The following is a 12,192-nucleotide window of genomic DNA, read 5'->3' as shown; positions in this document are numbered from 1 at the left end:
GTTCAGAACCAACCACAGCCTGACGTAGGCAACCAGCACCCGTGGCCAACAGCAATATGGGTGTGCGACAGTGTCATAGTTTGTGGTTCCCATACCCAGACGTCAATAAGAGAGGAATTATGATGGAGACCTCAACTTCTAAATCATCTAGTCAAGCATGGCCACACAGGAAGCTTCCTTATCATGTCTGGATGCTGCTGAGATTTATGGAGCTGCTGTTGTTGTTTTTTTCACCTGATGGCACACAACAAAGGAACTGTGTGTGTGTGTGTGTGTGTGTGTGTGTGTGTGTGTGTGTGTGTGTGTGTGTGTGTGTGTGTGTGTGTGTGTGTGTGTGTGTGTGTGTGAGAGAGTCTGCGTGCGTGCGTGCGTGCGTGTGTGTGAGAGAGAGTCTGTGTGTGTGTGTGTGTTAGAGAGAGAGAGTGCGTGCGTGCGTGTCAGTGTGTTTGTGTGTCCCCGACAACATTGATTAGGACTCTGACAGTCTGCATCCTATAATAACACCTACAGTACACTGGTGTTTGGGGTTAAACAATACATGGCTGGCACACAATATTTAGAGTTGCAGAGATTATTATGATTATACCATAGACACTTCCCCGTGCGTAGCAGCCCTCAGTTGATTGTGTTTTCCATCATAATTGAGAAGGATAATGTAAAGTAATTAGATATCAGTGCTTTTCATTGCATTCATAGTGGTTCTTTATTATGCCAAATTGTGGTGCTCCCTAAAGATATTTGTATGGATGATGGATAGAGATACACACACATACACATTATGCATAGATATGAATAATATAGATTGAAAAGTAGTTATCAGGAAGATCAACTAAATTATGACAAAGTACTCCCAGACTTCCTAAAAGTAGCTTCACTGCACCAGAAGAGAGGGGAAGAGAAATAATCAAGATATCAAAATGACAGTTTCCCCCAAACATGTCTCCTCTGGGGATCCAGTCTTATCAGTCAGAGTCAGATAATCATTAATTAAAGCTTTGTCTTACTCCCAGCCATGGCACTGCTCCCATTTTCACAGTCATACTCTGTGAGTTGAGCAACCACTGTCCGACCAAAGCACTTCCGTTCAAATTCCAAACTGAGCTGCAGAAATGGACTTTTAAGGATTACTCTTACACATACACATTTGGGTCAGTTTAATTAACACTGAGGTTTTTAGAGATGGATTTGTTAGTGTGTGCTGCAGATGGATGTCATGCTAGGCTAATACTCTGGCAGCCCACCATTCATTTCTTGTTGACTCTGTCTCTCCTGTTTAGTCAAGGACGTCTGTGTGGTGGGATACATACATACACACATATAAACACATGTACGCAGTGAGTGCATGTACTGAGAGGGGACATTTTGCTGCTGCTCACGATGCTGTTTAGGGTGTAGACTGGTGTTAATAGGGCTAGAATTAGGGTTGGGTACCGAACCGTATGTTAGGCATGTAGAGTTATGGGTTCTGGAATGAAGGTGGTGGAAATCAATGGAGGATCCTCACAAGTGAAACCTGAGTGTGTGTTTGTGTTAGTGTTGCTTCTTGGACGCATAGGTTTACTTCTGCGCTTTCCATTGTTTATTTGTCACTGATCTGATGAGAGACAGCTGGCGTGTGTGATGTTTTGTCTGTGACCGGAGTGTGGTGTGTGTTTGTGTGTGTGTCTGTGTGGGTATATTTGGTGCCTTACCGTGCGCATATGCGTCTATGTGTGCCTGCGTTGGTGTGCTTGTGCATCATGCATGGGTGTGTAGGCCAAGCGTGCTGACTTCAGTTTATCTGTCTTTGTATGTGCGTGCGTACGTGTTTACATGTACTACACGGGCGTGTCTGTGCATAGGTTTGCGTGTGCACCTTACGCGTGTGCACATGCACACACGTCTGTATTGTTCGACAGTGCTCTGCAACGAAGACATAAACAAAAATAAAACTGTTGTTGAACTGAAGTAGAGTGAGCGTCTAAATCTATGCCCTCTGCTCTGCGTTTCCAAAACAAGTCGGCCATTTTAGGGTGACAGTTCTATAATAGGGATGTCACTGTCACGGCCAAACTATGGGCCACTCACACACACAGAACCATGTGTATATAAGTGGACCAGTAATTAGCCTGTGTAATGTAACCCTTGGCCTTGTGTCGTATACTGTATGACAAATGAGGCAGTGGCAGTGAGCATAGAGTGGTCATTATGTGGAGGCGTGGACCGAAGGGGGAACATCCTGTTGTGTCTATAAGCCGGCTGACCTGTGCTGAGTTTCTCAAGAGCATCTTGATGCAACGATCAAGGTTGTCATTGCTTTATTCACTTACAACGGAACACTTATAGGGTAGTTTTGGGAAACCCCAGGTCAGGATAGGAGAAACCTGAATGAATATGTGCTGGGCCAAACTTGGCTTGTTGAATGTTAGATTGGATAGCTATGGACATGATCCACTGTTGTTACAAGAGAGAAGATGGGGTTTTAAACAAGCTGCTTCTGAATGTACTGGTTTTGTTTAGTTTTTTCTTTAAAAGCAAAAGACATCTGTCTCCTGATTGGCTTTAGTGCAATTGATGGAGGTCACTGTCCACAGGGGGGTCTTAGCGTTTAACATTTGGTCAACCATAAATCCTCAAAAGGATTATGTGAAAATGAGAGGGTCTCATGTCTTAGGTGAGCAAGTGATCAGTGATCATAAATCAAAACAAAATAAAACTCTTTGTAATATTAAACTCTTTTCACCCCATCTGGTCTCAGCGAAAGTGACCATGAGAATATGCAGAGGGGGCTACACCTTTGGCAGAAATTTTGAGAGTGAGATGATAAGAACATTAACTTCAGACCATGGGTGACTCCTCTTCTCTCCACTGTTCCAAGGGGAGGATGAGCTTACGGGTACTGATAGTGGCTCTGTGCTTCTGCTCTCTCCTCCGCCTGCCCCGGTACAAGGCTCGTTCGCACGTCTGTGTTGCAGTCATGCCGATCAGTCCTCACCTTTGCTGAGATCTCTCCATTCACACCCTGAGTCTGCCCCTTGCTTGGCCTCAGGCGCCCAAGGAAAACAGGAGCGGGGCGATGGAAAAGAAACCTCCGGATCACATTTTTTTTAATGATATCTGCATAGCCAACACAAACTCCCACGTATCCTCTCCCTCTCTTGCTCTCTCCCAGCCCTGTCTCTCTCTCAGTTTTTCTCACACTCTCTCTCACTCTTTTTGTCTTGTTCGCTCTCTCTCTGTCTCTCTCTCTCTCTCTGTCTCTCTCTCTCTCTCTTTCTCTTTGATTGATTGAATACTTTATTAGACAGAAATGTAAACAGCACGGTGGTATAGTAAGACATTTGGGCTAAAAGGATAACACAAAAAAGTCCTGGGGACTTGTTTCCATTGTGATCCTGTCTCTCTCCTCTCTCTCTCTGTCTCTCTCTCTCTCTCTCTCTCCCCCCACTTTTCTTCTTTCTTTCTTTCTTTCTTTCTCTCCCTTTCCTTCAATTGCCCCCCCCCCTCTCTTGATAGCCGAGTGTAAGGCTCATCCAACCCCAACACTTGCTATTACCACAACCCCAAGGGTTCTTTATTTCACATACATTTTTCCAGGGCAATTTGAGCATGAGCGAGCATGCATGTTCTTCTTCGGCAATATATTATATTATTTTATCCACATTCATGCTGTAAACACTCACACCTGGGTGCTTCTCAGTAGGAGTAACAGTCCGTTTGCTCAGCAGTAAAACTGCAGGTGGGAGAGAAATTCTATGCTCAAGGGCACACCAATAATATTATATGAATTGGTCCAGGAAGGTAGAAGGCACTTATTAATAAATGTTTTTCACATGCACATTTCTAAACACGTTGGGGGAACCTTCCTGGCACATGCATCTCAAACTTGAAGCCAACAAGGTCCTTAAAGGTTATTATATTCCATATGTACATTACTTTAATCTTTTATTATATAAAACGAAGTTGTGCTAGCCTACATGTTCATCTTTGCTTATCACTCCCAGCACATATGAGGGTTTAGTGTATTCACTACTGTATGTGTCCAGTGTCCACTACTGTACATTATGGTGAATCCTTGTACCGTGTACCTCTCTGCTCCGACAGTGAGCATCAGCGGGTGACTGGGTGGCATTCTATTCCTATCACCCTGTGGTCTGGCTTGCCCAGAGAGGCCTGCAGTACTGGGGCCCTCAGCCACCCCACCGTCCAGCAGCCCCACAGCTTATTCTAATTTGGTGATGAGCTGTAAAATGACCCGGCGGGCCTCTTGCGGGCCAGGCTGCGATGGTGAGAGTGGGATTCCAGGGATTTCCTTACCAAGCACTCTCTCTCGCTTTCTCTGTCATTCGCTCACAACCCCTCAGAACCACAGACACATTCTTTGCCCCTTCACCCTTCGCCCCTCCTCGGACCCACAGGGATCGCAGGCCAAGTCTCAAGTGCACCCTGGCATTGTCCTGCAACCCCTGGGTAAGGTGAGACATGTGGAATTATTGATGACAGTGCTAGGCATGGCACCTGACTAGGCCCCGGTCAGCAGACACCTTCTCCAGCCCCCTGCTGAGGGGTCACCATCCTGCCACCCCATTAGCACTAATTGGTTTAAGTCACTTTAGGTGCCCCACCACCCGCTCCTGCCCTTTTCATATGTGTCGTCAGGTGCTTATGTGTCCCATCCATTTCAATAACCAATTAGACATATTGGTGATCCTCTTTTGGTCTATGCCGAGAAATACGGTATAACTCACTTAGCATAATTTGGATGTATGGTGAGTGGAGGCTGAGAATGTGTTGAATGTGATCTGTCAGCTGGGTTTGGCCTCAAGGCAGGTCTTTAGATATAATGACAGGGTCATGGTCATGGACAAATTACCAAATGAATAGGGCAATAAAATATGTCCCGAGTCCTGACTTCATGGCAAACACAATGGTTCTTAGGGTCTGAGTGTGAATTACATTTGCCCACCTACCTATCCTATCCTCTACACTCCTCCACTAGTTTCTACCAGAGATATTCTCATCTCAGACCCAAAACATCATGGTTACATGGAAGTCACCTCAACCCACTGATCCACCGACCACCACCCCATGAGCTTAATATTCTTTATTGTTTCATTTAGGACTCTAGGGGAGGTGGATTGCTGGTTGCAGCCATGAGCCAGGCTAATCCCTGGCCACAGAAGAGGTTTAAAACACTCTGGTTTCAGCTAATCTTGCCTGCTTAGACCCAGCCGAGCTTGAAACCCGCTTCTTCCATGATAGGTATGGCCAAATAAAAGGTCTCTCCCAGCACTCTCCATGAAAGGAGCCTGTGTGCTCTGTGGATTAGTCTACTCGTGTTTTTTCTTTGCCTCCCTCCTCTCCCCTTCTCTTTCTCAATTAGACTAAAAATGATGAAAAAAATAAAGACTCCCCTGTTTGCTCAGTAGCACAAGGCTCTGCGTGTTCCATAATCTCTGCGTCCGTATAGATTTGGAGGTATTCTGAAAATATGTGAACCAGTGTTTGTTTGCAGATGGTCTTACAGGGGCTATGGATTGTAACCTCTCTGCTCCAACCGCAAATTTGCATATGCCTTATGGCATCCCTCAAAGTTCTTGATGCATGCCTCAAAAAACACAAGTTGTATTTGGAGAGTTTTTGTTAAGAAGGCAAGTCTTTAAAATACTTTTACTTATCCACTATACTCAAGTAGTGCAAATAAAATAATAATATTGTTTGCAAAGAAACAATTATATATATATATATTTTTTTTTAATATTGTTATATTATATTGTATACTATTTATCACCTTATTATTTTAACAGTTAAATTGGGGGAGGTAGATGGAATTGGCCACTTATTCGAACAGGCACATTTATGGGCAGCTACACTGAAAATAGGGTCCTTCATGTTCAAATCAACATGGCGCATGTTTTGGTTCTTCACTCGATGACAGGTAGCATTTTGTTATTATTATGTCACTGTTACCGATAAATGTTACTTTGTGAGCTTTCGCAAAAATAATGAATCAACTTCTGTGTTTTGCCTGTTCTTGCTCAATGCTGCTGTTAGAGAAATAGGAAGGGAATGCTGCTGTGTTGTTCGCTTGCTAAAACATGCCTGGCTGTTTGTTTACCAGACTGCAGTTTGTTGACTTCTTCTCGTATTGAGACCATTTGACTCGTGTGTTGTGGTGAAATAAATGTGTCCACGAGTAAATACCGTTTGTACCGTGTGGTAGATACTAGGCTAAATACTGCAGGCGGGTGCAGGATTGCTTTGGCGATACACGAGAGTGACGAGGAATGATAGACAGCGATGGGAGAAGTTACTCACATGTTTTACTTAAGTAAAAGTATCATTGACCTATTGCAGAAATAGTCCGTTCGGTATTCAAAATTGACTTGAGTAAAAGTACAAAAGTATTGGCATCAAACTGTACTTAAAGTAGAAAGTACTCGTTATGCAGAATGTCCCATTTGATTTGACACATTTTGAAATGTATAAACATCCTTTGAAAATAGCAGATCTACAAGCTCACAACGCGTCGCAATGTGAGCTTGTAGATTGGCTATTTTCAAATTGCCAAAGTATATATAGGTATGTGAAGTGGTTTTGTAATAATAATCAAAATCTACTAAGTAAAAAAAAAAGTGCAAATCATTGTAGTGGAGTAAAAGTACAATATTTGTCTCTGAGATGTAGTGGAGTAAAAGTATTGACAAATATGCCAAAATTGTACTTAAGTAAGCCTACAGTACTTAGTAAATGTACTTAGTTACTTTACACCACTGCAGAGCAGGACGTTGCTACAGTGTTCACTCACGTTATCCTGCGTGTGATCCTCGTTCAGAGAGTTTACGTTAGGTTTTCGTTCAAGTCGATTTTGTGACAATCTTCCATAAGCCAGAAGAATAGGTGTTCCACACCAGTCCTAAGTATCCTTAGCTGTAGTATACAACCCTCGTAGACGTATTTATGATTCTGACGTCTTCAAGACGTCAGAATCATAAATACGTCTACGAGGGTTGTATACTACAGCTAAAGTATCCATAAATCCACGTTGTCATTTTACAAGGGACGAATCTGACACTTCAAAGCGAGGAAAGGTAGAGGCTGAACACGAGAGTGAGAGAGGCTGTGTGTGTGTGTGTGTGTTTGCATACAGTACGTGTATGCGCGCGTGCCCTCTGTGTAGCCAATTCATTTACCACTACAACAACATTACAAACTTTTATCATTCATAAAGTAACTGGATTGTAATATTTCGGTTCATAATTATGTGGATTGCAATTATTCTAAAGTCATAAAATTGGCTATACTCTTTCACATTATTAGGTTAATTATTAAAACTGTTATAATACTACCCTTTGTTTTTTGCATACAACTACATCTGATACAGCTGACTGTAGGAGAGGATCAGGATATATATATATATTTTTAAGGGAGCTACTGAATTCTAAAATGCGTAATTGTACAATATTTTTATGTTTTCAATATTCCAAAAGCTAAAAGATTGTGACTGTACAATAAAAAAAAAATATTTTCAAATTCCCATGTGATGGCAAAAAAATTTCATTGTGACAAGAACTTGTTCTGAATCTGGGTGTGACTTAGAGCCAGAAAGAAATCTATATTGTGATGTGTTACTTTTGATATAAATAGAAGATCTGGGCCATTGCCCACCTCTACACAGCTAACTAAAGAGAAACCTGAATGTCTCTGAGGCAGGGGTCTTCAATGTTTTTCAGGCCAAGGACCCCTTAGCTGACAGAGAGGAGGCAGGGACCCCCACTACATATCGTATAAAATTATGTTGCAGATTAAACTTTTTCATAGATTCATAGACTTGTTTGACAGCACTATCATCAGTGTTATGTTGGTTTCATGTTCATGTGTATTTACTATGTTCAGACATTTACCATGTAACCAGACCTTTCACTCTGTACTTGGTCTGCTCTTTTTTCCCTCTACACCAAACCTCTTCGCCACCTTGCGCTGCGAGGCGTTGTGAGCTTGTAGATCGGGCTAATAGGGATGCTAGGGTTCAAGTGGAGGGTTCAAGTGGTTAATGTAAAAAAAAGTTCCTATCACACAAAGATTTGGCAGCCCTACTGTAGTAACTCTGAGGACCCCCCCAGGGGACCCGGACCCCCTGTTGAAGACCCCTGCTCTGAGGTGAGCATGTCTGCAGCTCCACTTCATGTCATAACATCAGATTCAAAATCAAGTTTGCATTTACTGTGTCATATCATGGAGTTTTAAATGTGATAAAATGTAATAAAATGCTCAGAAATTGAGTGGGAGCGACCAAGGAGACAGGGTACAGGGTACGCAGTGGCATCTGTGTGTTGTTGGTGCAGATTTATACGTTTTGAAGGAGGACTATGGAGTTATCCAATATTTATCTTCTTGTTATCAACTTGTGCTATAGCTATGATGATGGCATTATTACTGGTCTGTTTGGACTACTGTAATGATGTTGTCTTCATTCAACTCTTGTATATCATGTTGAGTTTATTCCTGAGGACTACAGAGAGTTTTCTGTTGTAGGCCTACTTAAATTAGACTAGTTCCATTTACTTACTGCCAATTGGTTGTCCTTAATGGAAATGATTTTTGACACTGAACCCCTACCTACTCCCTCAAGAATTTGCAGACATTCTTGAGTGAGTGTGAAATGGAGTCCCCCCTCTCCAGCCTCATATGTTCCACTCTAAAATATTTGGGATTAGTGCATCACAAACACGTTATTTGTTTTCATGTTTTGACTGCAGGGCGTCACGGTCTCGGAGCACTCGCATAGTGGCAGAGGATGACACATCGGCTGTCGGGCCTCTTGTGTCCCTTTTGTCCTCTGGTGTGCAAGTAAATCACCTAGCAGAGGAAATAGGTGATAATACAAACAGATAAGGTCTTGGATACCTGTTGGCCACAGTCAGTACCTCCTAAATCAAATGACACACCGTTGGGTGCTCCATTAGTGCTTGCCTCAATGAGAGCCACAAGCCATTGAGTCCTTATCTGCAGTGGCCCCTGCGTAGCATTCACGCCGTTGATATGAACAATGCCACCTCTTCCCGCTCACTGGCGCCGTGAGTGACAGTGGGTGTGGGTCCACTTGTGTCTGACTTCATCCTCTAACTGACAGGGAAGGGGGTGTGTGTTTGTCCAGGCCAGATACACCACACCACCCTCCACCGGGCCAAGTGACCAATGTCTCCGTCACACAATAAAGGGTGTGTGTGCTGCCACTTCCTACCCTGTTTATCTTACCAGGTTTTTATAATGGACCTGGCTCTCCATTTGACACATGGGTTTCCTTCTCCTCCTCGGCAGGATCCGTGTGTGTGTGTTGGGGGGCGGGGGGGTGGGGAGCACTTCTGTCTGCAGTTGTCTGGGGGTGACTATTCTCTGTTGGTGTTTTAAAATGTCGATTGTCTCGGAATCTAAGGTTATTCTGCAATTGTAACGGATCAGTGCATGCCCAAAATGTAAAATGGGCGAATGGGAATACTTCTCCCTACTTGTTGATTCTAGGATTGTCACAGGAGTATGTCTGGAGGGCACTGTGCCTATGAGCCATTTGTCTGGAGGGCAGGCACTGTGCCTATTGAGCCATAGTGCAATGGGGCGCAAAATAGCCTCGCGGTGAAACATTTGGAATATTCCCAGGGCCAAGGGCTCTCAGGGGCCCTAAAAGATTAAATGGCTGGTTTAACAAAATATTAGGCATCCAGTCTGATATATTCTTCTCCTGTGGCCCAAAATTCTAAGCAGACCATGTGATGAGGGGGTGGCAAGTGTTGTTGGCGATTGTTTTCAGTGTTTATGATCTAGGACTTTATGACAGTTAAACTGTCAAATTGTTCTGGACAGGAGCATCAGGGGTTACTGGAGGCTCACAGTTAAATGAGTATGTTTCAATATCACCACTATGATTTTGTTTCTGCTGTACAAATGTTCAATGACATTTAGACAATTTAATTTAAACCAAGTATAACATATTTCATATCAGGGGCCCCAAGAACAGAATGATTTTAAAAGGGTCAATCAATCATCTATTGAAAGTACATTTTGGGGTCCATGGCATGAAAATGTGAAAACACCATATCTATCTAGGAAGTAAGGTTTATGTTATTATGGATACATATGATTTGTAAATTGTAGGTAGCAAAGCTGTGTTCGAAATAAGAAATGACCTAAATGAGAAAGTCCTAAAAGGTGCATCTATATAGCATTTTTATAGATTGTGCATTTACATTCACCCATTCACACACACATTCACACGCGACCTGCTCATCGGGAGCAATTAGGGGTTCAGCATCTTGCTCTCTCGCGGTTGCCATCCGGCCACTCAACCCCTGAGCCACTGCCGCCCCCATGGTCCTAGTGGCAGAGCTGGTCTCCACTCCCCCCCCCCCCCCCCACCCCCCTGGGAGGTGGAAGTGCTCCGTCTCCTAATGAGGAATGGCAAAAAGAAATAGGAAATAGCAGATAAAGCCATTGGTTCTGATAAAGAGCAGAATGACTAATAGCTGAGGTATTATATGGCAGCAAAAGGAGGGATGTAACTACTTTCTCTGAAACATTCAGCCCCAAAGGCTATTATTATTCGTTTTCAGTTTGTCTGCAGTTGCATTCTAGACGTCTACAAGTTTGTGTGATGAAATGTGATTCTAGATTGACAGGTTATAGCCTGTCTTGGCTTTAACTCTCCACAGGTCAGCCTATCTAGACTGCATGCTTTCCAGCTATGTGTAAGCTACTTTCAATTTTTCATCACCAAGCTCAGATCTCATATTTGACGTTGAGGATATCAGAACAGGGGATCTCGGGATCCCATGCCTCCGTAATGGCTCCTGTGAAGCTGGGCCATTATAGAGCTACTATAATAAAAAGCTGCCTGTGATCAGTATATCCCTCCCTTCCCTCCCTCCCCTGCTGCTCTTTATTTATGAATGGCAGAATATGACAGGGAGGGGGCAGCTCAGGTGGACTATAGCTGCCGATCACATGATACCAGCACCAAAGAGCGAGGCGAGGAATGTGGACGAGACTTTCCTACGCAAACCCCAAAAAGAAAAGAAAAAAACCCATTTGAACACCCTCCCTCCACAGCAGCAGTTCTCATATATAGAGTCCAGGAGGAGGTGGATGACAAGGTCTGGGGGAGACGCACAGATAGTGGGTGCGTTTGATCTGAAGGTCGCCAGCCCCTTGCCTGTGTTGAGAGATGCCTTGGCTGGCCAAGGCTGGCTCTTATTTAATAACATGAAGGGGAAGCGGACCTCTCTCTCATAATTAGGGCCTAATTACCCTGCAGGTGTGGACAGACGGCCCGAGAAGAGACAAACTGCCTTTATCCACAGACTTAGAGTCAGATTACCTCCAGAGCTGTCTTATCTGTTGTACGGGGCCAGCGGTAGCCTCGGTCCTCCCTCGCTTCTTCCACGTTAGCTCCCAGGCTCAGGTATATTAGACAGTCAGCCTGATTTATTATTATGCCCCGTCCTCCCACGGCATACACAGATTTAATTAGGCCCGCCTACTTATCACTGCCACTGTTGGTACAGTTTTAATGCGGCATCATGTGGGTACAAACGAGCACCGACCTGCCAAGAAGGTACATTTTGAAATGGAGTGACCCCTTTGGTTATATGGTTATCTATTTTTCAATCACTTTTTGAAAGCTACTTACGTTTATTAAAATGGGTGGGAGCACAAGGGGTTTGGAGATGTGGATAAAGTAGCAATTTCTTCTCTTTTGTCCATTAAGGGGCCTTCAATCAATCTTTATATATACATATATTTTGTCCATTAAAATGCAGCTCTGTGGACTTAAAAAGAAGTCAAGTTTATTAAGATCTTTTTGATTACACATTGACATCTTTCTACAGTATACTGATTCAGGTTGCACAATCCATATTGACTCACAGTACAAGTACAATACTTAAGTGTCAGACTGTAATCTCACTAAGTGATTTATTTGTTTTGGTATGACACAGATGGAAGTTTGACAAGTGACGGGGGCCCTTAGCTTAGGAGCGCTTGGTTTGTTTGCTTGGTTGCCTCTTTTGGTTTACTGCGAAGACAATTGAAGCGTCTTCCTCAAATAGCTTTTGAGTGACATCCTGCCAGTGGGTTGTTTATTTGCTGACCCCCCCCCCCACACCCCCCACACACACACACACACACACACACACACATGCCGCCTGCATGTTTCTATTT

The 12,192-nt window shown here is 43.5% G+C and overlaps 1 protein-coding gene across 1 annotated transcript in view; it reads left to right on the top strand.

Annotated features, from left to right (window-relative positions):
• The first annotated feature begins 5,871 nt into the window (after window positions 1–5,871).
• Window positions 5,872–12,192, top strand: part of gnb1l (guanine nucleotide binding protein (G protein), beta polypeptide 1-like) — a 44,848-nt gene continuing 38,527 nt past the window's right edge. The window contains exon 1 of the mRNA XM_080432835.1: window positions 5,872–5,917. The gene's annotated coding sequence lies outside the window, so the exon portion shown is untranslated. The remainder of the gene's footprint in view (window positions 5,918–12,192) is intronic.

The sequence above is a fragment of the Gymnoscopelus braueri genome, assembly GCF_963280865.1.
Source record: "Gymnoscopelus braueri genome assembly, chromosome: 7".
Lineage (NCBI taxonomy): Eukaryota > Metazoa > Chordata > Actinopteri > Myctophiformes > Myctophidae > Gymnoscopelus > Gymnoscopelus braueri.
This window is presented reverse-complemented; position numbering and strand designations above follow the sequence as displayed.